Source organism: Manis javanica, chromosome 3, assembly GCF_040802235.1.
Source record: "Manis javanica isolate MJ-LG chromosome 3, MJ_LKY, whole genome shotgun sequence".
Classification (NCBI taxonomy): domain Eukaryota; kingdom Metazoa; phylum Chordata; class Mammalia; order Pholidota; family Manidae; genus Manis; species Manis javanica.
This window is the reverse complement of record NC_133158.1, coordinates 68,685,876-68,708,874: the sequence shown is the minus strand read 5'-3', so window position 1 is coordinate 68,708,874 and position 22,999 is coordinate 68,685,876. Positions and strand designations below refer to the sequence as shown.

General features: G+C 42.2%; 1 long non-coding RNA gene across 1 annotated transcript in view; it reads right to left on the bottom strand.

Moving 5' to 3' along the window:
• The window catches only part of LOC118972313 (uncharacterized), a 47,360-nt gene extending 30,464 nt beyond the window's left edge, over window positions 1-16,896 (bottom strand). The window contains exon 1 of the long non-coding RNA XR_005061220.2: window positions 16,485-16,896. This is a non-coding gene — a long non-coding RNA (uncharacterized lncRNA). The remainder of the gene's footprint in view (window positions 1-16,484) is intronic.
• Window positions 16,897-22,999: the final 6,103 nt, after the last annotated feature.

Here is a 22,999-nt window from a genome sequence, read left to right as displayed (position 1 = left end):
CACTATGCAGTTATTCCCATTGCATATATATACTGCACATCACCTTACCCCCACCCTATTCCTCTCCCTTCCATAGACTAATATAAGAGTTCGTAAGGACTAAATCAGGAGACAAATGTGATGGAGAGACACCAGGATGTGTAGAGATTCCTGCTGCCTCTTGAGGCTGAGGCTTCACTATAAAACCAAGCCTGACTCTTTCCTCCCCTGAGATGAATTCTCACCAAGAGCACTCTTGGTCCCATAACCTTCTGGTAGATTCACTCCTGGCCAGAGTTGTGCAGCCTTGCTGAAGCCACAGCCAAACAAGTAACAGAGTTTAGGCTCAACTGGGGCCCCCAGTATCTTCATTTTCAGTAAAAAGCAGAATTGTCTCTTGGATCATGGTATACTGTAACTCTTGCTCATGCACTTGAGTTCTCTGGGTGCCAGTGTAAGCTGAAACTTTCACCCTTTTCTCATTCCTATACTCCAATTTTGTAAATCCCAAAATTAATTCAGAGCAGCTGAAGATGAATCCACTTCAGAAGACTACACACTTCCCAAAGTATCCCAGTTGATTTAAGGGCTGATTTACTGTTGACTTGTGGGCTCACCAGCTTTTAACTTCATTGTGCTTCCCAGATCAGCATCCGTGTTTGGTTCACAGCCACTGGCTGAATCACCCTGAGAATCATGGAAGCCATGGGTAAAGCCCAGGGGCCATGTGGTTCATCTCCTGAAGTGACACTGTGGTGTCTGTATCACTCATCAGCCTAGGATTTGTCTTGTGGAAAGTGAGACAAGGATTGAATCTACCAGTTCCTTGGAAAAACAGTCACAGAATTCTCTGACACATGGTTTTCCACAAATATGCCAACATCCTTTTTTTCTAAAGCCAAAGTGTAGAGCATGCCAACTCCTGAGAGCAAGGAGGTTGCATTTAATTGATATTTTCATTGTTTATTGTGTTTCATTTTTTATTGTTTGTTGTGTCCCTACTATGTGCCAGGCCCGGAACTAGGCACAGAGGTCACTAAACTATACACGTTGTCTCCATTCTCACCTCAAGGAATACCTGGCCTGCTAAGGAAACAGATAGATACTCCCACAAAGTGGAGTGCAATACTGAGTAAAGGTGCACTGCAGATGTATGCCCTGATTCTGGTAGATGGGCAGTTCAGTTTGACTGTGGAGGTAGGAGTAACTGATGGGAGAGCAGAGTGAGGCAAGGACACTTCGCCATCATCTTGCATGTCACCCCATCTGTGTCATGAGGGGAGGCGCTTGGCTTGCAAGCCCTCATACCTGCCATTTTTACAAAGCTGTGATCTTGGTTGAAGAAGGGAAGAGGATGGAAAGGCAGAGGAAGAGGCAGGTCAGCTGTGGGTAGAGAGGATGGTGGGTACCAGTGCCCTACCGCCAGGGCTCCCCACAAATGCCTCCACCCCAAGTTAGTGTAATGGTTGCCTATAAAAGCATTTGAAGTACTTCTGAAAAATCGAGATACCCAAGCACCACCACAGCCTAACTGAAGGAGGATCTCCAGGGGAGTGGCCTGAGGGTCTCTAGTTCTTAAAGCTGTCTCTCCAGATGATTCCATAGTGGTACAGTCAGCCAGTCCAGCACTCGCCTTCCCACTGGCCTTGGAATACCATTGCCCTAAAGGTTCTCCCCAAATGGCCTCAACCAAAATCCCACACAGCCCATCAGTGAGACTGGTGAGTATCCCTGAAGTGCGCCCACCTGGTATCATCTGCTTTTAAAGACTCGGCTATGAGCCTAATCTAAAAGTGAGATGCCTGGAGGAAAGACGGTATATGTTAAGCTTGCAAGCCCCTCAAGTCTATTTTGATCTCATCTGTCATGTCTAGACTCTCAGTTGCCACCATCATGTAGAGCTATTTAGGGCACAATTAGACCACAGTGGGCTGTAGGGATAATTTTATAAGGGCAGTAATAGGCCAGCTTCAAGGTTAGTTTCAGCCACTCCGTAATTCCTGGAAGTACTTATTTGCTGGTTAGGTTGAGTGCTCCTTTTTCTTTTTGATTTGAGTACATGCCAGGTTCAGCTGCTTGCTCAGACCAGTGAGCTGCCTGAAAATTTGCAAGTACCTGAATCTTCAGACCTCATGGGCTCCGTGTGCCCTGGCATTTCTTTTGCCCAGCTGCAGTAGTATCAACACGGCGATGGCAGGAGCTCAACGAGAGGCTTCAAATCCTGCTTGTGCTACTGCGTACCTGTGTGACCCTCGGGTGACTCCTTTACCGTCTCTGGATCAATTTCCTTGTCTATAAGATGAGAAATTGAGCTAGAAGAATGTCAAGGTCAGACCCCTTTGCAATGGGGTAGGGTATGATTCATAGTGCTTTGAAAATTGTTATCAGATGATTACCCAGGTATTTTCTACCTAATGCTCTAAATAGTAAGAAATGTGATTCCCAGCAACACATTTTCAAAGACATCCTTTATTAATTAAAATTGGAAAGAAGAAAAATGCCTAATAATTATTCAGTGGCTTCTTCTTTTGTGAGTTTATATAATCCTCCTAAAATTCCAGGAAAAATTCTGTTTAAGTTAGAAGACCCTGAAAAATTCTTATTGCAGATAAGAAAGCAGACTCAGAGGGTAAAATAACTTGCCTAACTTCACAAAGCAAGTAAATGACAGAACTAGGGCTCAAGTTCAGGTTTTGTGATTCTGAATCTAGTGCTATTGGTAGCTCCAAGTCTGATACAATCCTGCAGGTAGAAGAGGCTCCTCCCTTTCAATGCCCTGGCTGGCCCACTTCGGTGGAGAATGCCGATGGATAACAACACGGGAAAGCACTGCTTTTATTTGCCGTTCGTTTCTTGTTTTTCTTCAATGTCCATCGTAAGGTTTACTTTAGCAATTCAGTCTCTGACTGAGTTACCAAATTAATCTCTCTCTCCACTCTAACTTCTTTTTGAAAAAGGAAAAATAAAAATAAGGCATTGCTAAGTATTATGGCAAATTTAATGTGTGTTTTTAATCATGTAAATGCCAGCAAAATTTCCCAGTTTAAAATCCCAGGGCAAACATACTGAGCCTATTGTTCTCACAGAGGAAGGAATTAATACCATACATGCTAATAAAAACTTAAAAGCATTGCTAGGACATTGGACTGAAGTAGCATAGGGAGTCACAGCTTCACAATTTCAGCCTTTCAGTGTGATTAAAATACTGATTTTGAGACCGCATTAATTTCAACCATAATTCTCTCCCATTTTATGAAACATTCTTAAAAAATGAGGCATCATTATAAAGATCTGAAATATTAAAAAGAAATACATGAAGATATTACTGTCTCAATTAACATTCATAACAGATGAGGGAATACCATGACTCTGAGGCTACCCAGGAGGGACCTTTGTTTGTCAAATCCCGGTTCACTCTTGGCACCCGGCAAATGTGTAAACAACACATCCAAGAACCTCTTCACCATTCTTCTGAGTAACAGAAATGCCTCATGTGGAAGCTACTCTGGCAGAGGGGCCAGCTGAGCATTCATGTGATGTGGAGGGGGTGCGGTTAGAGGATTCCACTTAGCTGTCGCCTTGCCCCCCGACATTCTGTTATTTCCTTAGTGTTCCTTTTCCTCTCATTTCCCACCACTACTACCACCATTTCCATTTCTTCTAGCTGAGAAGTGTTCTAATATTAATATCTAGTTGGTCAATTCCAGAAGCTAACATCCTCACCAGTGCTGATCTAAGGTAAACGTTTCTCTATGTCTATCTATCAACCTACATCTAATCTCTCTATCTTGGTCGTAAGCACAGTCCTTCCAGTCTGGGGTGGTGAGATTTTTCAGGTATTTTATTTCCTATTTAGTTCTCTCAGTTTCTTTGGTTTGGTTTCCATATAGACCAATTTGGTTTCAAGTATGACCAATAGGTAAAGTGGATACAATATTATGGTCCTGTGAGAGTAATTGCTTTAATGAGCACTGTGACAAGCTTCTCTTGGTCCCCAGGAAGCAGGGCAGAAAGGACTGTGTTTATAATTGACTCTAATCCACTCTAATCTTCTACCTTAACCTCATCAAGAATTAAGTGATTGATTTTTTGGTCTCTTGAACAAAAATAAAGGCCCCCTGGGATGAAACTTGGCAGCTGCCCAGAGACAAAGAGACCCCTGAGGCCTGGCACCATTTGTAGTTGGATGTGGAAAACTTCTTGATCTAATCAGGCCATTTCCCTCCATGTCTCCACAGAATCCCAGTTTTTGGCTCCTAATTGAGTATGACCCTGGGTCAGAGGTTAGATAGAATTTCACAACTATTTCTTTTCCTCAATGCCAGAACAGTCCAGATGCCCATAAGACACAAGGCAGCGATAGTACAGGCAAAGGTTATTATTTGGTATTCTGCTTCCTCTAAGGATCACCCTCACTCCCTGGTCCTCTGTTTCAGGATCTTAGGCTACAGGCACTGCCCTATTCTCCTCACCCTACTCAGGAAAGCTAAGCACATAGTATCCCTCTAACAAAGTCCATTTTCCCATGTATATCCAGGTGTTAGCTGCTACAACAATGAGCTGTTGGGATAAGGAGTAGCTAAATTTTTTAATGGATATTATTCACACAAATTCTTGTTTACTTTCAATCTATTAGTTTAACTGGGACCACAACCATCAACCAGTGGGAACAGAGAACAATACAAGAAGCACTGAGGGAAAGCTGACCTTCCTGTTCCTCACCTCTGTTCTCTCCAGCACTCCCATTCTCCCCGCCCTTCAGCCACCTTTTCAGTTTCCATTTCTTCCTATATTCCCCATGGTCATCACACTTTCTTTCTTGCCTTTGCACCCGGGCCTCTCAACCTCCAGACGTCACCACCCGGCCAGGCTGCAACCTCCTGCCACACCTTCTCCTCTCCTGCTCTCCGACACCAGCTGTTGTTGATTTCAGTCCAAAGTCAACCCATCATGTCCACCCATAGTCTCCCCTCTTCTCTGAATCCTTTTCTTGATTTATTTTGCTCTCCTATCACCCTCTTCCCAGTCTACAGTCCAAAACTCTCTGCTCTACTTTCCTCAGGGTTCCTCTCACCAACTTTCAGCAAATAACCCACCAGCTTTTCATTTTACAGACAAGAGTGGAGGGCTCAGATTCAAATCTTTATCTGTCATACTCTCCACATTCTAAATTTACCGTGATGTTTCTTATCCCCCCTGTCAATGCAGAAACACTTCCCTTGTGCTTTGCAGTCGGATCCTCCATCCGTGCTCTGGGTCTCTGCCCTCTTAAGCATCTCCCAGACATTCGCCTGTAAATTTTTCCCTCTGTTTTAAGTCTCTTCCTCTTCATTTTCTGCTTAGCCTAAAATCCATGCTGTACTACCAAAAAATCCTGTCTTAAAAATACTTAACCACTTCCCCCTCCTGCTATCTCTAACTCTCCTCTTTTTCTCAAAAGAATAATTTACTCTCTGCCCCCCAAGTTTGGAGTTCAGCCTTTGTGCACACTGTTACTCTACCACCGCCCACCTGAACTCACACAAATGGGAAACAGAGCAGGGAAGATGGAGAAGAAAAGAAGAAACAAAACACAACTTTAGGAAAATTCATGTTATGGAATGGAGGATGAATGGCCTACAAAGAGGATGGAGGAAGGCTGGCCACAGAAGTGGGGGGGGCAGGGAGGCGGGGTGGAGGCAACAGAGGAGCACTGCCCTGTACCTGCTGTGGAACCCAGAGCTGGTTTCGCAGGAGACCCACCCTCTGAGCAAGGGGAGTCAGGATAGGACAGAGCCGATGTTCCACTCCAGCAGGTGAACCCTCAACCCCGTCAGTTCATGGGTGTGTTGCTAAGACAGCACTGGAGTCCCGGTGCAGCAGGGATGATGGGGACGACCTTGAACTTCTGCCAGATGCTGCTGCACAGAGATCAGTCACCTGCTGTACCAGGGGTCCCAGCAGTCCTGGATGTAGCTACTGGAGTTGATGCCCCCTCAAGTCTCCCCACCCACCCATCCACCCACACCTTCTAGCCCAGGCACTTCAGTTTTAAAAAAGCATTATTAATTCCCAGGTTTTGCTATGATTTGTCTCTTTTCTCAGTGCTTGTGTCAGATGGTATCTTTTTTCTTTGAATTAATGGATAATATTCTTGGTCTTTGACCTATCAGCAAACTCCAGGACCTATTATCAAACTCACACATATAAGAAGAAAAGTCAGACCAAGGCTCAAGTATAACTCAAAGAGAAGAGAGGACTTTATTGTCTTGTCACATAAAGGGCTTAAGCCAGACAGATCAAGTTTGTCAGAAAATATTAAAGGACCAATTCTACAACATGTGGATTTGGGGGCATATGTCACATTTGATGTGGCAGAGGAATATCCCATCATTTGGCATAAGAGAAATGTCGGGGGCAAGTGTTCTTGGTAACAAACTACAAGGAAAGGAAATCACTGCAGAAAGAACATTTGTGTCTTTCTCAGCCAATAGAACAAAGTTCCTCACTCAGACAGTGCTGAGCCTGAGTAAATATCATCAGTGAGATTATTCATCTTTGTGTTCCCACTTTCTTTTATGGAATCATTATTCTAGGCAAGGATTATTCCTGTCGGGTCTCTGCTGAGGCCCCAGACATCACTGGCACAGGAACACTAACTTGCTTAGGGAACTCCACTGGCAGCCAAGCCCGGGGAAATTGTGTCATTCATTTAAGATGTCTCACCTCCCAGACACAGTTATCCCAGGCCATTGCTGGCTCCCTTGAAAGCAATAAGTGGACAGTACAGGAAGCTATCGAGAAATCCAATATCTAAACCCAATATGAGATTGTGGCCCCAATCTAATAAGAATAGATTTATTTTGCTGTATTCCCGTTTTGTCACCTCCTTTGCAGGGAAAGTGAAACCTTATAAATCAGAACATTATGGCCACTTCTGAGTACATATTGATTCATCATTCCTTGAACCATTATGCCAAACATTTTGAACCATGTAAATTCATAGGGACTGAGTTTCTTAACTCTTTTTCTATTACAGTGTTAACAGCCTTCCTCTGCTGCACACTCCCCTGCAATAGTACAGAACACCACCACTCCAGGAGAGACTGGGTAGGTGCATTGGCTAACTTGCCTGTGACTTCCCTGGAATCTATGGTTTTAATAAAACTTAAATTTGAATTGAGCAGAGTTTCTAAGGAGGAAAAAGGATAGAGAATCTGAGATCACAGCTTCTTTCAGTTTAGTAGGTTGTGGGTTTTTTTTAAGTAGGTAAATTTATTAATTCGATTTTAACTGTCTTTCCTAGTGTCTCTATGCCTTAAACAGTACATCTGTATATTGGGGAGCTGTTTGCTTTGGGTTTTTATGTAAACCCTAGTAAAATCTTCCCATTAATCCAATCACTACAGCAGGCTATGATTAATTTACTATAGCATTGATTTTTAAGGATCAGAGAAAGAACCTTCTTAGCCAGGGGGACAAAGCATTAAGGGATTGCAGGCAGCATCTGCCAGAACTAAGATATTCATCCATATAATTTATTGTAATTTTCTGTGTTTTGTATGGTCTATCATCTTCTGTATATTTCATGGATATCTTATGCTTTATCACTTAATGGAGGCCAAGGAGACTACTGTAATGTTGAGATATCTAAAAAGCCATTTATGATGACCATTACATTCACCTTGAATCAATGAGCTAGAAGGTCATTTTCATTTCTGTAATCCCTAGCAGTTTACTATTTTACTAGTGAGGAAACTCAAGCCCAGAAAAGTTGGATGACCTGTCTGTCCAACATCACTGACTTGAGAAAGAGCAGTATCTAGAATATCTTCCTTGTCTTGATTCCCTTCCTTTAAGCCTTATTTTAATTACCATTGCTGTGGCTTTATTAGCTGTGCTATTGGCCTGGCCAGACTCTGTACCACGTGTTTCACATATGCAGTCTCACTGAATTCTCTCATCAACCTTGGAGCACAAGTATTGTCATTATCGTCATTTTATACATAAGAAAAGTAAGATAAGGCTCAAAGAAGTTAAGTTACTTGCCCAGAGCCGTCTGATAGCTAGTGAATCCTAGATTTTGAACTAAAGTTTGTTTTAATCCAAACCGTAAATTCCTAACCATACTCTATACACAACATTGCTTAAAAGATAACATTGCAATGTTCCCTCTCGCTTTTCTCCTTTTCCCTATGCTTCTTTTAAGGCAAAATGTGATTTTCTGAACTGCTCATGCTCTGATCTAAAACCTTCATCTGAAAATCACTCTCTTTGATCACTTTTTGCTCTGTACATCCCTGTGTTAGATATTCAAAACAGACGGAAACATTTGTTAATGATGGGTGGTACTAACCAGAACCCAGATCACTTTTCTCCAGATCTTTGGATCTGCAGTTGACACAAGTAGAGAAAAATAAATTCACATTGTTTTCCTCAAGGAAAGAATTAGGCAATAAATGAAAACTGGCATTTTGTCAAAACATTCTTCTTATCATTACAAAACAATTTAAGAAATGCTATGCATTTTGTGTCAATAAATACTTAGTTTTGTGATGGGTTTAATGCCGGGGGCTTTACGTGTCATTACTCTTCACACCCACCCTATTTCACAGGTAATAGGACACAACAGCTTGAGAGGTAAGCATCTTGTTTCAGCTGACAATGCTAGGAAGTCTAAAGCCAAGACTGAAGCAGGTCTAACCATAGAGCTCAGATTGTACCCTCAATTGCTCCAAATTAATACAGGTACTTTTCTTTATATCTTGTACAGGTGTAGGTGTGATTTTCATACATGGTTTCAGATTCTAACATGGCAAAACAATCCCTAGTGGAAAGGGATTATTTGGCAAAAGTGATATGTTTGCCAAATACTTGCACTGGGAGTATAGACCAGAAATTTCTAGAGGCCAGGCTGGAGGCTACTTAATCTCCCCCCCACAGTGGAGACCTACCCTGCAGGTCTCCACTGTCACAACACAGAGCACCCGACACTGGGAAACTTGTTCCATCCCAAAATTGTTAGGTACTCAAACCAATTCTTGACTTGTCACTCATTTTCTTTTTTTTATCTTATTCTCTGTTCTCAATATTCAGGAGCTTTTGCCTTCATTTTCTGCTTAAAATACATTCTCTAATATTTTTTACTATGATAAGATTTAGATTTAATTTATCTTACTAGCAGGTAATACCCAATACCTGCTAACCATCTGCTTAGGCTTCCATCTGATTTTTGAAAAATATTACTTCTATTTTTAAAACTCTTCCCTTTGTGTGTTAGCTTCTTAACCTCATGTTTCTAATTGCAAGGATGAGAGTACAGAAGAGATCCAAACAAGGGAAGGTAAGGGCTTCATTCATGCAAGCTCTGTTTTGATCGTCCAAATGACTCTCCTGGCCCCACTGAGAGCATGACGTCCTCTGAGCTGCTTAGAATATCTGTGCTTTATCTCATGTCAGGGTGTGTCCTAGGTCAGGGTCCCTGCAAAGCAGACACTGTGGTGAGATCTGCCTACAGGAGGTTTACTGGAGCCTGCTCATGAAAACAACACCTACAAGGGAGAGAGGGAAGCAAGATGGAGCATAAGGAAAAGTGAGCTTGTGAAAAAGCTGCAGCAGAGGCCCAGCCCAGCCCTCAGGGGAGCCCCTGAGCTGGCATGATCCTTCAGAGTTGTCCAGAATTGAGGCCAGGGACCAGGCCGTTGTACTTCCCCCTCATATCCTCTCATAAAATTGCACTGTTACCAGGAAGGAAGCAGAAATTTGGCAGAGGAGAATCTCTTCAGCTGAAGAAAATTCCTGAAGAATGACTCTGCTATGAGCCATTAGTAGGCATCACTCCCAGCAGCAGGGAATGAGTGCTTCAGTCCTGAATGGGGGAGTGGCCAGCACACCACAGTGTCTTCTACAAGACACCCATTTGCTTAGTGCTGGTGGCTGAGTTTTCTGAGATGACTTTGCTCTTTGATACCTTTAACGGTTTGAATGGTAGCACTAAAAAGAGAGGTACAGGTCCTAACCCTCAGTACCTGTAAAGGGTACCTCATTTGAAAAAAGAGTCTCAACAGATGTAATTAAGTTAAAGATCTCTAGAAAAGACCATCCTAAATTAACAGAGTGGGCCCTAAATCCAATGACTAATCTCCATGTCAGAAACAGAAGAGCACATGGCACAGGAAAGCAGCAGGCCATGCAAAGACTGAAGCAGAGGCTCAACTACTGATGCAGCCCCAGAAGCTGAAATTCCCACTGAGCACATTGTCCCCTAGAGCCGTCATTGTCCCCTAGAGCCGTCAGAGAGAGAGGGCATATGCTGACACCTTGATTTTGGGCCTCCTGTCGCTAGAACTGTGAGAGAATAAATTGTTGTTTTTAGCCACTGAGTTTATGGTAATTTGCTACAGCAGCCCTGGAAAACTAATACATGTTACAACATTTAATCCCTACATGAAATTATATTTTAAAACCCGTGGTCTCCAGCGTCTCTGTCCAGTGGATCTAGTGCAGACGATAACAACACACTTGGACCCAGGACCGTGAGGACACGCCCATTAGCCATCCACAGCTGTGTAGAATGTCTTGATAGATATTATGAAAAAGATGCTTAGTGCATAGTCTGTGGGCTGGCTCCTGATACCTACTTGAAAAGCAGTAAATTTCTGGTTTGCTTATTCTCAAGTATTCATTTCCCCTCCTCATAGTTCATGGGAGTGTTTTCCTGGCCTTTCATGTTGTACATCAGGCTTCATTTCCACATTATAAAGGTAAAGAGTTAGCTGGGAAAAAAGTGCAAGGGTTTTCCTAAATAAGGGTTTCAAGTTGATGCCTGTGTTTGCTCTTTACTTGTCAGGGGAAACTTGGTCCTGCCTGTTGAGACCTGCAGAGAAAAGGAGGCCTATTAAATGGTGACACTTGGTCTCACCAGGGAATTCTTTTAACATGCAAGGAAGTGACAGAAGTGATGCAGCCCAAGGGTGCTGATCCTTAGCCTGTCTTTAAAAGCAAGAACTAGATGCTATTCCCCATGGTTAGAGTCTCAAAGAATGTCACTGTCTATGCAGAACATAATGACACACTCCTGATTTCAACTGTTTTCTTTCATGAGTTCTGAGAGCCTCTTGCAGGCATTGCCAATAGCGGGATCTCTTTCCCATAACAGGGCAAACCTCATATTGCCCATGATTGAAACAGGGGCATCTTTTAAAGTCCTTCTTGGAGGAGGAATAGGATCTTCAGCTAGCTCTCAATCACCCTGCTGTACACTGGTGGCTTCTGAGGTGCATCCTCACCAGTAGGCTGGGCACTCAACAGTGAGCCCTGCGTGGTACAGGTGGACCAGCAAAGAGAGCCTGCAGCCCCTCCTGATATGACAGCAGAAGACCACACAGCTGGCATTCTGGGTGGTATTTGCTTGTCCCTCGGGATCCATCATGTTCATTGTCCCTGCAGGCTAAGCTGTGTGGACTGTATAAATGAGCTTCCATGACCTCTGGTTCACAAACGGGTGCACATAAATATCTCAACCTCCTTTCCTAGTAAGGAAGGAGAGTGAAGTAGAGATATTTGTGTCCCCAGCCCCCCCTCTGAAGGGTTGCCAGGGCTCACCTGTATTTACATGCTGCAGGTCACAGGTTCAGTCAGGAAGCCCTCTCCCTATGGCTACTCTCTCTGGCGACCCTTTCCCATTTCCCCTCAGTCCTGGGAAGGAAATAGCTTCTCACTATTGTTAGCCCTGAGAACTATGCCACTTGTTTTCCCAACCCTACCATACCTTTATTTTTAAAAATCCCGTGTTAAGCTCTCCTCAGCTATCACTTTAAATGTGCCTTGTTTTCTGCTGGGATGAGATTGGCTCACCAACTGCAGTGAGGCAGCTCCCGGAGAGCAGTAGCTTCAGTGAATACTAAGCTGCTAGTGATGGCACAAGTGGCACTGAGGCTTTTTTGATACTGTTTCATGTTATGTGCTTCAACGTAAGAGCCTTAGATTTTGTCATATTCATTTCCCCACAGTTACTGCCTTGTGCCCTTCAGCTCTCTGGCTCTCAGAGAAAAGAATTGTCTGTAGTAGAGGTAAGTTTGTTACCCTTAAATCTATCTTAGGTACTGCTATTGAATTCCATGTCTCACGTAATAAGGATTTCTTTATTTTCTACAGTTGATTTGAGCATTTGGCCAGTCAGCCATGAACATGTCTCTAAGTTTCTGTTTACTATATCAAGGTACTAAGAGCTGCTAATTTCCTTATTTTTCAAAACTTTAAAGTAGACCTAAAGGTCAAAATATAGTGGTGGATCCAACAGGAGTCCTAGAGCCGCTCATACTCTGGTTATCCCCTCTCCTTGCAAATACTGAGATGACATCCGAGGGAAGGAGGTGTTCTTAATTTGTCTCTGAAGATCAATCCTAGTGCCTGACATGCTGTTGTGGCCCAATACTTGCTGAGAAGCTCATCAGAACAATGGATATATCCTATTTTTAGGAATATTTGACTAGCTTATTTCAATTTTGTGGATGTTGTGAGATGAATATGCTATATTGTACCCATTGAAGGGAAATGGTATTACTTAATCAGGAGAATTTCACCAAAAAATATTCACATAGTATCTATTATGTACCCAATGCCATCCTGGGGGCTGGGGAATGGAATAGTGAATAAGGAGACAGCCTTTGCATGCCTTCCCCACAAAAGCACAGTGTGAGATTAGGGCCTGCTAACAGCTACTCTGGGATATTATTCTCTAGAATAGGAATGGGACACTTAAAAGAGCAAAACAGGGAAGGAGGGGAAGCTAAACAGGAGCACGTTATTACCCGGCAGCTCACACCATGGCCGGATGTGTCTGGGTCCCTCTGGGTGCCCTCTGGGGAGCCCTGTAGAACTCATCTTAGAATCATCCCCTGCACATCAGAAGAGGAGGGATTTACACACCAACTCCCGCACCCCACTGGTGTTGACTCTTGCACGTTGAGTGGTGTTCATGTGTCAGAATGGATGAGGCACTGTGTCTGTGCCCTGGCAACACCCAGGTCCAGAAGTGAGGCATCTGGGCTTCTGAGGGGAGGTGCTCTCAGGTTGTACACATGAGCAGCTGCTCGCCTCCACAGTAGCTGGACTGAAAAGGAGGCCTGAGAGATGATTAATGCACAAAGTCTGTCCTCCCAAAGCTTACTTTCTAACGGAAAGTGGCAATATGCCCACAAGAAAATAAACAAACTAACTTATAGTTCATAAGCACCCTGAAGGAAATACAGATGTTAATGTGATAGAGACCCAGGGCAGGGCCTCCCTAGATAGTTACAAGGGTCAGGAAAGGACTCAAAGAGGAGGCGACATTTCAATAACTCCAGATTGGGAGAATCCAGACTTGCAATAGACTGCAGAGTACTCTAAGCAAGAAAATGACACGATCCCTTGGGGTGAAGAACACGGATAGCCTGGGGGGCAGAAGGGAAGGAGTGGGCAGCACCAGGTGTGCATAAAGGTATGTGGGGCTGGTTAGCGGGGAGAGGGAGCCAGGGGCCTGCAGGTCATGCAGGGCCTGGCAAGGATGGTGAGGCCTTGGGTTTCTCTCAAGCATGTGTATGTGTGAAAAGAGGAGCTGGTGTTTGAGGTTTGCACCTTTCATAAGTGACCACTCTGGTACATTGCCTTTACCATTTTAGGTCACAGAAGCATACATTTGAGTTACATGTGCCGGGAAACTGGCGTGTGGGGTTGAGTCACCTTGCTGTGAAGTGAGTCTAGGTCACAACCAGCACCCACATTTCTTATCATACAGTATAAGCCTGGTTTAGTGTCCTTTACTCATGTCATGTAAATAGCAACTTTTGTGATGTGATTAATTTGTTTCTGAAAGGGGAAATAAAGGAGCCCAGGGTAAAGTAATCCTTGAATTAATATTTCTGGTATGAGTAACTCAGTGACTTGAGGGTCATCACTTCCCCTCCTTGGGTGCCAGATTCCTCCTTTATGAAATAGGGGACTGGTTCTTCTGAAGTTCCATGGTTCTCTAAGTATGGTCACAGAATTGTTTGGAGATATAAATCAGGAAACCGATAGTAACTTCCCTGAGCAAAACAGAAAGGGAAAATTACATAATAAATAGCTAAAGAAGAGTGAAAATAAAATAAATGGAATGCTGAGTTATATAGCACCAGGGTGAGGTTAATTCAGTACTTTCGAAAACAGCCTGTCTGGTTTCACCCAGAGAGTTGGTCAGAATTTCTCTAAGAAATTAAATTGAAAAGCAAGCAAGTGAACAAACACACAAGCAGAAACTTCTCAAACACATATGTGTGTGTACACGTATATGTCTGCACACATACATACATATATAAGTCACTCCCTATTGATTTTTCCATGACATATAGGGGCAGGTTAGTAAAGAGAAATGTCACAGAAACAAAAAAAAAATCAAATGATTTCTAGATTGTTTCTTACTTGTGTAGACTTGGAGGCAATTTACACTTTACTTTGAAGAATGGTTGCTTTCAACTGTTGAATAGTTTGAACTGAATAGTTTCGCAGTGTGAGATAAGACTCCATGTAACCAGTAACCAGTAGTACAAGATTCTTTAAAACAAATTCTGACCTCTGGAGCCTCAATTTCTCTACCTGTAAAATGAAAGACTCTGTTTATACTGGATGATCAGTGCAGTTCCTTCTAGCTCCAACATTCTGTAAGTCTTGGCAGAAAACTGACCATCGCATACAAGCATGTTTATGCCTCTGTTTTTGACTCTCCCACAAAGGAGGCAAATCTTTCAAATGACACTTCTTTTCCAGAAGAGGGGAAGGTATTTTTATTCACAGCAATCCTCTGTATTCTCATGGTCCATGCCCCCATCCCCCCTGGGGTCTGAAGTTCAGAACAACGTCCATGGTCTCTGTAAGATCCTCAATCACAAATTAATGTGAAATAATGTTCATTACAAGGTTTTTATTGAGCCAGAAATGTGAAACAATACTCTTTAAAAAGATGGTCAGCAACAAGAACTTTCTATCCCACTTATTTCCCCTCCCCTTCCTTGTTCAAAGAAAGAATTTGGTTTAGCTCCTTGTTACCCAGAAATGGTATTAATCACAATCTATTTATGATTATATTACTAAATTGAGGTTGTATTGAGCCACACCATTACCAAAAGCAACAAATACCGAAGTAGTCTCTCTCTCTCTCCCTCTCATATTCAGAACTCCATTTAAAAGGAAACTATTGACAAAAGAGGCAGGGGCGGGGGTCAGGGAGAGATCACTGGTAAAAGGTCAGATCCAGTCCTTGCTTCACTTTACCTAGCCTATTTTGTTTTCATCAAATATAAAAACACCATATCTTGATGTGAATCTATGGTTGTAAAAATACAATGTCATTAAGAATATTTTTGTAGCAGTCTTCAAAAGGGTCAGAGTATGTGATCTGGGCTCCATACTGTCTTTTTTTAAGCTCTAAAATCAGCTGCAATACTTTTCCATTTTTCAAGGTGTTCTTTTTTTCTCCACTGAAAGTAGAAACGTTTTAAGTAAATTTCAGTGTTTGAAACCAGGTAGAAAGTGGAATTTTAAATATTTCTTTTAATTCTGGCTATGGTAATTTAACCCTAGAAATATTAATTTTAAAATGTATTTAAAATACATTTCTGCAAAGGTCAATAGTATTATTAGTGATTCAACATTAGTTTCCAAAACCTTTGGCAAAACCATGCTTTCTCCTCTCTATCTCCTTATTTCAACTTACCACTGAAAATAAATATTCAAAGATTACTAACTATAATTATTCAATTGAATTTTTAAATTCTATTTCTGGAATTAAAACATTAGGTAGAAATTTTATATTTATCTTAGTTAAAAATTGTTTTTCCCTACATACATCCATAACAAAAATTGTCATGCAACTACTTTAAAAGAAAGTAGTTTATCTTTGTTTTATAACACATACATATGTCTACAGTATAATGAAAAAAGCAAGATAGAATGCATATGGTAAAAACAGTAAATATCAATCTTCTTCATATTTGTATTTTGGAAACACCTAGAAAGACAAAATGTAAGTACTATTTATCTTTGGGCTGTGAAATTCCAGCTAATTTTTATTTTCTTTGATATCCTTTTAAGACATTCTCTGGTAATGAGCAAATATTGCTATTTTCACTGGAAAAATGTATAAATTAAAATCAGTCTTTAATGGATGGACTTGAGTATGGTGCAGTAATGGTGAGAAAACAGATTGCTCTGCAGAAAGTCTTGTGAAATTTCTTCTCCATTAGATGGGAATTATTAAAACTCATAACATTTGAGTGAAAACCAAAAGGAGGAACTCGTTTCTCATGAAGGCAGGACCTCTGCCCGAATGGCCATGGATCACACCGTCCTTCCCCTCCAGACCCAGAGATCTCTCGGTGATTGCTCATTGGGTAGGGAGGCTCTTCCAGCAGGGGTCTGGCTCTATCGCAATTTTTCTTTTCTCCTTATTCTGATGTATGAAACTTCAGAGATTTTGATTCAATGTCCAACTGGACACCAAGACTTACCTCCTCTTTCGTTGTGATGTCCACACTGCCATCACCCTTGCCATGACCTCTGCCAATCCACAGGCTCTCATGCTCAGGTCCAAAAGAAACGGGACTCCTAACAGGTCTGCTGCTTCCCTTTTCCCCTTCTTGTATTCAGTCTACTCCACATGTCCACCTAACTGGTCCTTCTAAAATGTTACTTTAAATAAATTACTCTTTTGTTGAAAAACCTGTAACTTTCTCTGACATGAAGACAAAACTCTGCACCCCAGATTTCAAAACCTTGCATAATCTAAGCTCACCCTTTGGATGTCTTTGGTCCTAAGTCCTCCAATAAAGCCAGCCAACAGCTGACTGGCTACACCGGCCTTGAACTTCAACACTTCCCAGTGTTGGTTCTTTACTGTTTCCTCTGCCTGGAAGGTTACCACCAGACTAGCTTCTCTAACATAAAGCCAAGGTTAGATTCTGTTCTTTAGATACTCCTAGCTCACTTGATCCCTAGGAAATCTCCTTTCCTACAGTCCTGTGCTACTTATTCAGTTCCATGTTTTATGTTCCTTGACCTTTTTGGTGTATGTAGGTGTTTTTCCCTGCAAAACTACGAGCACTTTATGAGTATGGGCTGTGTTTTATCATTTGTATTTTGAAATAACCTAGAACTTTGCCTCTTCAATAATCCCGTAAGAGCTGGTACTCCATAAGTATTTTTTTAAATAACTGAAATATTACATATATTTTCTAAGCCCTTCGAGAGAGAAATATCTGCAAAAATATAATGCTCCACATTTTTATTTTTTCCATATATAATAGTTAAGGAATAAATCCAAGACACTTCAGTAATATTAGCGTTCACCTCTATGAAAACCATAAAAGTACATTTTACTTTTCAGCTTCCCACTTCTGAAAATGTCCCTTTCACATTGAAGGTAAGTGTTTAGACTGAGCATTTAAAAATTGGTCCAAAACACACAGTTATGGCTCACCTCTCCTAGGAATAATGTGTGACCATTCTTCTCTTTGTAAATAATTGAATTTGCCTCTGAAGTTCAAGAAGTTTGAGGCTTCTTTTTGTGTGTGAAACTGCTTCTGTTTTCTCTTTCTATGCAGCAGAGTACAATCTAAGGCAGCAGAAACGCTGTGCAATTGGGATTTGGTGAGCGGGAAGGATAATAGAAGAGATTTTCATGACTGCCATAGCAGAGTTATTTTTAAGTACAGAGAATGCCTATCCCCACGCTGAAAGGGCCTTTAGAAATATTACCGGGATTGAAAAGCAGTGGGGGCCCCTTCCTCTCCGGGGCGACCGTGCTGGTCTGCAGGCTGTTGCTGCCCCCTGCTGCATGCGAACAGTCACAGAGGGGCTGCCGCCGGGGTCTTGCATCTGCAGGACACCAGCTGTGCGCAGTTAATATTCTGTGAGCATCTGCAAGTTTTCTTCTCTTAGAGTCTGGGTGAGTCCCAAAGGAGAACTAGTCAAATCTAATGACTCCAGGCCACAGACTTCCTAGGTATAAAAACCATGAATCAAGCTCTGAATAACACCCCGAGAGAGCAGATATGCCCAGTAGCCACTGAAAGGGTGCCTTGGCACCTCAACCCTAATGAGTGGCAAGGATTCCACTAAAGGGAGTCTGTAGCTCTGGAAAATAATTGACGATTTCCCTTTTCCTAAAGTTGAGGGATTTTTTTTTCAATAATTGCTCTACTTTAAAGCAGTAAGAGATAAGAGACCTCTAAAAGCTTCAAGAGGAGGTGTTAGATAATTCAACAGATTTAGATCTTTATTTAGGTAGCAGTATTTTAGAGGTTTCCACTTAGGTAAATTCCTCTCAATGTGACAAGAGGAGTGGGATAACTGCAATCCTTTCCCAGGCTTGTAATGTGTCCCAGTTTAATAGGAACACCATCCTGCTGATCAGCATCTTCCTAGTATATCTCCTGGCCTGTTTCTGCCACTGTACTCCATCACTGTGACTAATGGAATTTTCAGGGGCCAGGGGAAGAGGTGAAGGCATTAAGAACATAATATCTCCTCCTGCCTTACAGTCAGAGACTTTGGACTCCAAGCCCTCCCCGTAAACATTCCTGTCATCACCACCTGCCCCAACACTTCCACTGATCTGAAATTTAGTAGGGAGGTAGGGGTAGGTGGGAATAAAGGTTTAGGGAATCCTAGCTTAGGATATAAGTAGCTCCATTTTCTGGTCTCCAGAAGACATCATCAGCTTAGTAGTGATGAGTAAATATGACAAATGTCATGGCAAGGATTTGCAATGGTGGTGTAGGGGGAGGCTGGACACCCGAGAAGACAGTAGCCCTTGTTTCACCATGTGTAAATCTCTGTTCTCCCAGTTAAGTTCTAATTTCCTGAATGGTGAGGATGCTGCTATGTATCTCAGCATCATCTATATTCCCCCCAAGTCCTTGCATAGGGACAGACCAGTGTATACACGATGACATGACATGATGTCATGATATACAGTGACATGACACATAATGACAGCCGGCCAGCATGATCTCCCCCTGGCCTCAGGAACACGGCTCAGCCTTCTCCTTTGTCTTTAGGCTTGCCGGATGGGGCCTCTATGGTAGTAGTGAGATTAGGAACACAGACTATTTCATTACTTGTTCATATGGCCATATGCAGATATATGTTTATTTGTTTCATCCTTTGTTAATTAAACATTGCTTGTTTTCATAAGGATAGAAGGTGAAGAGGACTGTTTATCCCAGGCCAGAAAACCAATACAATCATGCCTGTCAGGGCACAGTCATCATGAGCCAGGAGTCACCTCCCTGAACACCATATGGGTCCTGTGTAAATGGAAGTAACAGGGCAGATATCACACACCAGCGGCTGGCTGAGGAAGAAGATTCTCACTTTGGATTCTAATTGTTTCGGCCTTGTTCTATATGGTTTTTGGCTAAGGCACTGAAAATATTTTTTTTACTGTCAGCGAAAAAAGGCATACAGCCATCACAATGGGAGACTTCTCTGCCTGACATCTAGCCTGTCAGACAAAGGGTAGAAAAGTAGCCCTCCCTTCTCCACCCCCAAGGAAATGTGGATTTCCCTGCAAGAGGGGAAACAATAAAATTCAGCTTGATAGCTGATGCTAACCTTTGCTACTTTTTAGATTTTATTAAAATTAAATGTGTTAATTTTTTGTTCTTTCACCCCAGAGCAATTCCAGAAAGAAAACGTATTTTCAAATCAAACAGAAAAACTATTATGAAAGACACTAAGCTCACATTTGTTAAACAACTTTTTGCTCTTGGAAAGAAATGTATAAAAAGTACATTAAGAACAGCTCTGCATGATTTCCTTTGTCTGGATTTTAAAAGCAGCTTGACTGACAGAGATCCTGAAGGAGAGAGTCTTTGGATACTGAACTGTCTTTTAATGAAGATGATACATAAGATTTCAGGGAACAATTTCAACATTGTTCTGTTGAAGCTTATACTTAGCTCCAAACCACGTTACTTTCCTGTCTATGCTTCATTTCTTGGGGTCTCACTAAGTGATAAATAGACCAGGCATGTGGTAGATTTGGGGTTTTTCCAGTTAGAATATGGTGCCTAGAGTTTGCTTCATTAAAGGCATCAGTTGACTTCTGTGATTATCGTGGAAATGCTGGCATAAGGCCTTCAGGAGACGATGGAGACAGAATGGACATACTGTGTCATCTATTCCATCGCCCAGATGCATCTTGTCAGGGGTACGGCCTCCAGCTGTCCTTTCTTGTCAAACTGGCCACGTAGGTCGAATAGACCTCTGTTCATTTAATATGCTTTGTGGCTGCTGCCTAAATTGATCGCCAAAGTCAGATCATTACTAAGGTTTTCAGTTATGTATCCAGCCATCAGAGAGATGCTAGAGTCTAGAAATGATACCGAACAAACACGAAACACAAGGAGGAAGGGAGTGGTTCATGCCACTGCTCTGAGGCAGTTTCACCATTTCCTTCCTAAGAGGGTCTCTGAAATAACTGCGAAATAGTGCTTCCTGTGAATGAAATGCTCTCCAAATGGTAGACAGAACAACTCCGTCAATGTTCAGAAATCCTTGCTCAACTTTTTCTCTCTCTCATGTATCCCTTTTCTTTTGGATATAACATGCATTTCTCCTCCAAACACTAATGTCTTTGGGAGTTGAACATAAGTTGAATTCTAATGAGGCATGTACAGGTATGAGCCTGGGAGACAGAGTGAGGTCCTGATGACAATGGGGACCATGGCCTGAAGGGCTGATTCAAAAATAGCAGGAGGAGAGATTAGTTCTGCATTCCATAGCATGGAGGTATTAGAGTGAGCCCAGGTGTCTTAGGAATTAACCGTGCTTTTCAGATATAGCTACAAAGATTTTAAGAAGAAACTCTAAATCAAAGGAGACTTTTGGAATATAATGCTGTGGATAGGATCAGAGGCACATTACCAGGCAAAGGAGAGCTCGCAGGGAGCTACATTAAACTGTGCTAACCTCTGCCTACCCGAACTTTTGCATCCATGAAAGTGTAATAATTCCCATTTGTCAAGTACCTTTGAGAGCCTTGTTTCTTCTCATTTGCTTGTTATCTTTTTAACTTTTCCCTTTGTGAGCTTCAGTGGTACTCGCCATAATAATATACCATTCCTGTAAGAGTATTCAATGTTAGTTCCAAAACTGAGGCCTACACTATTAAAGGCATGTCAAAGCCTCAATGCTTAACATGTTTTAAGTGTCCTGTACAATTTGGGCAGAGATCTAATGGGAAAGAATCTTCTATGTCTAGTATTTCAGTGTTGGTTACAGAAGATGCTGACCAATGATGTATCTTTCGGGGAACCTCCAGCTGAGGTATTTTCTCCCCTCTCTCTAACTGCAGGGAAATAAAGGCCCTTTTGGTCCTCATACATTGAATGCTAAATTTCTTACACTTTTCAACCAATTTGGGAGGCAATTTGGAGGTTATGAAGGGTGTGGGAAGAGCACTGTCTAGCCAACTGAATTCATGTTCTTTAACTGAGGTGTAACATTAAGGAAATCAATATCTCTGTGACTCATTTTCCTCTTTGATAGAGTGTTAACATCACTCTTTAGTGTGTGAAGAGCATTAAACAAGATAGCCTATGGAAAAGGCTCTTGTAAACATATTTTTTTAAACTACTGTATGTGAGTTATTTTATCAGTTTCAGAAAATACTATTTGTGTGTTACCTGTAGCTCTTGATTCATGAACAAAACAAACAAAAATATTCATTGTAAGAATAGTTGCCATAAACTGAACAGTGGGCTTGAATTCTTAAATGGGCTTAATTTTAGTCGTAGATAGTCAGGGACCTTACATTATGTTTTTGACAGCCCAAAAGACAAAGAGATGGGTGTTCAAAAGTAAGTAAGTTCCTCTAGTATCCTTAGGCAAGTGTTTCCTCCTTGTACTGAGTGCCATGCTCGTCTGTCTGGATCATGCACAAAGCTCTCTCCTATCCCTAAGGCGGCCAGGGAGGCAGTTCTTCACTAGCTTCCTCACCTCGCCCAAGCAACCAAGGTTTTTCATTAAGAGTCACTCTGTGTGAGTCATGCAAATGGATGGCTTGTGTCCTACAAGAGTTTGGAGGAAATTTTTCATTGCAGGAGAAGACATCTGTGTTTTCTTGGGCTCTAGTATCAACCTGATACGAGAAAGGCAAATACAGAAGAAAGGCATCTTGGTGCAAACACAGCGGTCCAAGGTCCCTCATAAGGCAGACCTGATTGTCCCTTATTATCCCCAACATGTTTTCTACTGTGCCAGAGGGAGTCCCTGTGACCCACTGATGGCTTTCACAGAAACTCCTGGGCATTTGTCAAAGTGGACTCTTCAATTAAGGAACATGTGCTCTTCACTGCCCAGGAAGTAGGAGGGCAGCTTTACTCTGCATCCAGAGGACATTTGGACAAAAGCCCACACCCTGCATGGTCACACAGGCAGTGTGGGGAGGGAAGCACGTGCTGCTAGGCAGCTCTCATTCATTCAACCAACACGTACGTACTATGAGCTGACCATGTGCTTGGCATAGTGCTAAGTACACAAAGGTTAAGCAGAAAAGAGGTATTGCCTGGAAAGGAAAACAGAAATTGATCAACTGATTCCACAGAAAAATGTAAAATTGCAACAGTGATAAGGGATGACTAAAACGGTTTGATGAAAGAGTGTGTAACAAGAGTCAGGGAAATTGGTCCTGAGAAAGCTGCCCGCCAGCTGAAGTCTGAAGAATGAGTTGACATTAACACTGTTTAGGAGGTGGAAGGTTGGTGAGTAACCTGGGAGAGAGGGAATGGCTTATGTGAAGGGCTTTGCAGTGTTTGAAGAGATGGGAAGATGGCAGTGGAATGGCGGTACAGACATTAAGGGATGAAGTAGGAGGTAGGGGAGGGACCGAATCACGCCGGACCTGGTCAGCTTGTGTGACGTGTTAATTTCTATCTAAGAGCCAAGACATGAAGTATTTTCAACAAAAGGATGGCATGACATTTATAGCCTGATTTTACTGTTATAAAAACATCATGGT